Source organism: Chrysemys picta, unplaced genomic scaffold, assembly GCF_011386835.1.
Source record: "Chrysemys picta bellii isolate R12L10 unplaced genomic scaffold, ASM1138683v2 scaf1152, whole genome shotgun sequence".
NCBI classification, from domain to species: Eukaryota; Metazoa; Chordata; order Testudines; family Emydidae; genus Chrysemys; species Chrysemys picta.
Window position 1 is genome coordinate 7,501 of NW_027053859.1, and position 5,000 is coordinate 12,500.

Sequence of the window (5,000 nt, forward strand, 5' to 3'; positions counted from 1 at the left end):
CGGCCGGTTTGCTTTCCGGCCACCAGGTCAACCCATTGGATTCGACGGGTTGACCTGGCGACCGGTTTGCTTTCCGGCCACCAGGTCAACCCATTGGATTCGACGGGTTGACCTGGTGGCCGGTTTGCTTTCCGGACCGGATGTCACCCCACTCCCAGGGCAGCGCGGCAGTGGTGCTGAGGACCGCAGAGGGGGGGCTTAATAGTCGAGAGGGAGCAGGTCCGGGGGAGGCTTAATAGTCGTCCCCCGAGGACTCCGGGGGCCAGGCTTAATAGTCGTCCCCCCGGGCGCTCCAGGGGGAAAGCTTAATAGTCCTCCCCCGAGGATAGGCTTAATAGTCGCCCCCCGGCCAGTCCGGGGGAGGCTTAATAGTCGTTCCAGGGGAGGCTTAATAGTCATCCCCCGGGCAGTCCGCGGGAGGCTTAATAGTCGTCCCCCGAGTGCTCCGGGGGGCAGGCTTAATAGTCGTTCCCCAGGCAGTCTGGGAGAGGCTTAAGAGTCATCCCCCGACAGTGTGGGTGTGGGTGTGGGCGGGGGGGAGGCTTAGCAGTCGTCCCCAGGGCGGTCCGGGGGTGGGGGGAGGCCTCAGAGTCGTCCCTCCGAGAGCCGTGTCGGCGGCGGTGGCGGGTGTCAGGCTTTACGTCCAGCCTCCGGAGGGTGAGCGTCCTCGGACGCGATGCAGCCGCCGCAGAGAGGCAGCCTCCGAGGCAGGGAGCGGAGCACCGAGGCTGGGGAGTGGGGAGCAGGAGCCGGGGGGGAGGTGGGGGGCGTTCAGGACAACAGGTCAACCCCCTGGAAGCGGCTGTCAAATGTTCAACGTCCCCACTCGGCCACCAGGTCAAGCCCCGGGAAGCGGCTGTAAAATTCTCAAAGTCCCCACCGGGACAATAGGTCAAGCCCTGGGAGGCGGCTGTCAAATGTTCAAAGTCCCCACCGGGACAACAGGTCAACCCCCGGGAAGCGGCTGTCAAATTTTCAAAGTCCCCGTTCGGCCACCAGGTCAACCCGCTGAATCTACTGGGTTGACCTGGCGGCCGTTTTGCTTTCCGGCCACCAGGTCAACCCATTGGTTTCGACGGGTTGACCTGGCGGCTGGTTTGCTTTCCGGCCACCAGGTCAACCCATTGGATTCGACGGGTTGACCTGGTGGCCGGTTTGCTTTCCGGCCCGGGTGTCACCCCACTCCGAGGGCAGCACGGCAGTGGTCTTGAGGACCACAGAGGGGGGCTTAATAGTCGAGACGGAGCAGGTCCGGGGGAGGCTTAATAGTCGCCCCCCGGCCAGTCCGGGGGAGGCTTAATAGTCGTCCCCCGAGGACTCCGGGGGCCAGGCTTAATAGTCGTCCCCCCCCGGGCGCTCCAGGGGGGAAAGCTTAATAGTCCTCCCCCGAGGACTCCGGGGGCAGGCTTAACAGTCGTCCGCCCCGGGCGCTCCAGGGGGAAAGCTTAATAGTCCTCCCCCGACAGTGTGTGTGTGTGTGTGTGGGAGGGAGGCTTAGCAGTCTTGCCCCGGGCGGTCCGGTGGGGGAGGCTTAGCAGTCGTCCCCAGGGCGGTCCGGGGGTGGGGGGGGGGGGGAGGCCTCACAGTCGTCCCTCGGAGAGCCGGGTCAGCGGCAGTGGTGGGTTTACGTCCAGCCTCCGGAGGGTGCGCGTCCTCGGAGGCGATGCAGGCGCCGCAGAGAGGCAGCCTCCGAGGCAGGGAGCGGAGCACCGAGGCTGGGGAGAGGGGAGCAGGAGCCGGGGGCTGGGGCTGGGGGTGGGGGGCGTTCAGGACAACCGGTCAAGCCCCGGGAAGCAGCTGTCAAATGTTCCAAGTCCCCACTCGGCCACCAGGTCCACCCCAGTCTAGCAATGGGGTTGACCTGGCTGACGGCCGGTTAGTATCAAGGTAAACTCACCGTCGTCCACAGGAGGGCAGCTCTCAGGCCGGCCGGCTGCGGCTGACTCTGGGGCGGCGCCCGGTCCCGGCAGCGAGGGGCGGGGGGCGCGGAGCGAGACGGGGCTAACCGGGGGGGGGCGCCTCCTGCGACTTTGGGGGCCGCGGGTCGTCAGTGGCGTGCAGGCCGGGCCTCTCCCGGGGGATTCGGGGGGGCGGTCCTGCGGGCCGGGCGCAGGGGGCTCGAGCGAGCCCGGGCCGGTCCGCCCCGGGGCCGGGGTCTCCGCCTGCGGCTCAGGGGGGCGCGGGTCGTCGGGGGAGGAAGCCCGGGGGAGCCGCACACCGGCCCGCCAGGCCAGGCCTGGCCTGGATGGCCGCGGGGGGATTCGGGGCGGTCCCGCGGGCCGGGGGCCGGGCGCAGGGGAGGCGGGGGGGCCGAGCGAGTCCGTCCCGGGCCCGGGGCCTCCCCCTGCGGCTTTGGGGTCCGTGGGTCCCCGCTGGAGGAAGCCACTGGGAGCTGGACACCCGCCGTCCGTCCCGCCAGGCCAGGCCTGGCCTGGGTGGCCGCGGGGGGATTCGGGGCGGTCCCGCGGGCCGGGGGCCGGGCGCAGGGGAGGCGGGGGGGCCGAGCGAGTCGGGCCCGGGCCCGGGGCCTCCCCCTGCGGCTTTGGGGTCCGTGGGTCCCCGCTGGAGGAAGCCGCTGGGCGCTGGACACCCGCCGTCCGTCCCGCCTGGCCAGGCCTGGCCTGGGTGGCCGCGGGGGGATTCGGGGCGGTCCCGCGGGCCGGCGGCCGGGCGCAGGGGGTCCGAGCGAGTCCGTCCCGGGCCCGGGGCCTCCCCCTGCGGCTTTGGGGTCCGTGGGTCCCCGCTGGAGGAAGCCGCTGGGCGCTGGACACCCGCCGTCCGTCCCGCCTGGCCAGGCCTGGCCTGGGTGGCCGCGGGGGGGGATTCGGGGCGGACCTGCGGGCCGGCGGCCGGGAGGGTCCGGGCCAGTCCGCCCCATGCCCGGGGTCTCCCCCAGCGGCTTCGGTGGCCCCGGGGGGGGTCCTCCGCGGAGGAAGCCGGGTGGGTGGGGAGCCGGACCCCAGGCGCCCAGACCCGTGACCTGCGGCCGCGACCTCCGACTCGGCAGGAGCGACGAGGGGCTTTCCGGCCCGTCCCCCCCTCTCCTTCCCCCCCAGAAAAGGAGAGAGAGCTGACTCGGACCGGGAAAAGCTGCCTACGGCACCTGGGATTCCCAGGCGGTCACCCATCCAAGTACTAGCCAGGCCCGGGACGGTTTACCTTCCGAGATCGGACGGGATCGGGGGCGTTCGGTCCGGTATGGCCGTAGGCACCCGGCCCCGCGCCTCCTCGCCCGCTTTCCCCTGCCGACGCCCGGGCCTGCCGCACGGTGAGCCCCGGTCGGACTGCCCCCCCCCCCTGCGGCAGGGCCCCCGTCTCTCGCGGGCCCGGTCCTTTTTTCCTTTTCGAGCTCCGGGGCCCGGGCTGGCCGCCAGAGCCCCTCCGCCCGCCCTCCCCGGCGTCGGGGAAAATACTGTCCCGGACTTCCAGTGCGCCCGATCCTGTCAGCCGGGGGGTGGGGAGGGGCAGTCCCTCGCTGCGGCCGGGGAGGGTGAGCCCAGGGCGGCTTGCCTGCCGTGCGAGGCCCCTCTCGGCCACCAGGTCAACCCCGAGTCGAAAGGGCTGAAAAATTTTCAGAGTCCCCTCCCGGGCACCAGGTCAACCCGTGGAATCGGACGGGTTCACCTGCTGGCCGGTTCGCTTCCCGGGCACCAGGTCAACCCGTGGAATCGAAAGGGTTCACCTGCTGGCCGGTTTGCTTTCCGGCCACCAGGTCAACCCCTAGGGGTTTTAACGGGGGCACGCCCGGTGGCCTCTTTCCCGTCCGGTCACCAGGTCAACCCGGATCTCCCTCCTTCCCTGGGCGTCCCCTCCTCGGAGGCGTCAGGTTCCATTCCCCCCCCCCCCCCAGACTTCCAGGGGCCCGATCCAGTCGGCCGGGAGGCAGTCCCTCGCTGCGGCCGGGGAGGGTGAGCCCAGGGCGGCCTGGTCCATGTCTCTAGTGGGCCCGATCCTTTTTTTTTTTTTCGAGCTCCGGGGCCAGGCCCGCCCGGGCAGCCCTCCTCGGAGGCGTGGGGCGATTTCCCCCCGCCCCCAGACTTCCAGGGGCCCGATCCTGTCGGCCGGGAGGCAGTCCCTCGCTGCGGCCGGGGAGGGTCAGCCCAGGGCGGCTTGCCTGCCGTGCGAGTCCCCTCTCGGCCACCAGGTCAACCCCGAGTCGAAAGGGCTGAAAAATTTTCAGAGTCCCCTCCCGGGCACCAGGTCAACCCGTGGAATCGAACGGGTTCACCTGCTGGCCGGTTCGCTTTCCGGCCACCAGGTCAACCCGTGGAATCGAAAGGGTTCACCTGCTGGCCGGTTCGCTTTCCGGCCACCAGGTCAACCCCTAGGTTTTAAGGGGGGGGGACGCCAGGTGGCCTCTTTCCCGTCCGGTCACCAGGTCAACCCGGATCTCCCTCCTTCCCTGGGCGCCCCCTCCTCGGAGGCGTCAGGTTCCATTCTTTTTTCCAGACTTCCAGGGGCCCGATCCAGTCGGCCGGGTGGCAGTCCCTCGCTGCGGCCGGGGAGGGTGAGCCCAGGGCGGCTTGCCTGCCGTGCGAGTCCCCTCTCGGCCACCAGGTCAACCCCGAGTCGAAAGGGCTGAAAAATTTTCAGAGTCCCCTCCCGGGCACCAGGTCAACCCGTGGAATCGAACGGGTTCACCTGCTGGCCGGTTCGCTTCCCGGGCACCAGGTCAACCCGTGGAATCGAAAGGGTTCACCTGCTGGCCGGTTCGCTTTCCGGCCACCAGGTCAACCCCTAGGTTTTAAGGGGGGGGACGCCCGGTGGCCTCTTTCCCGTCCGGTCACCAGGTCAACCCGGATCTCCCTCCTTCCCTGGGCGCCCCCTCCTCGGAGGCGTCAGGTTCCAGTCTTTTTTCCAGACTTCCAGGGGCCCGATCCAGTCGGCCGGGAGGCAGTCCCTCGCTGCGGCCGGGGAGGGTGAGCCCAGGGCGGCCTGGTCCATGTCTCTAGTGGGCCCGATCCTTTTTTTTTTTTCGAGCTCCGGGGCCAGGCCCGCCC

At 70.2% G+C, this 5,000-nt stretch overlaps 1 non-coding gene across 1 annotated transcript; it reads right to left on the reverse strand.

Moving 5' to 3' along the window:
• Positions 1 to 3,091: 3,091 nt before the first annotated feature.
• LOC135979705 (5S ribosomal RNA) lies at positions 3,092 to 3,210 on the reverse strand. The gene has a single exon (XR_010596963.1). It is a non-coding gene; the product is annotated as a 5S ribosomal RNA (ribosomal RNA).
• Positions 3,211 to 5,000: the final 1,790 nt, after the last annotated feature.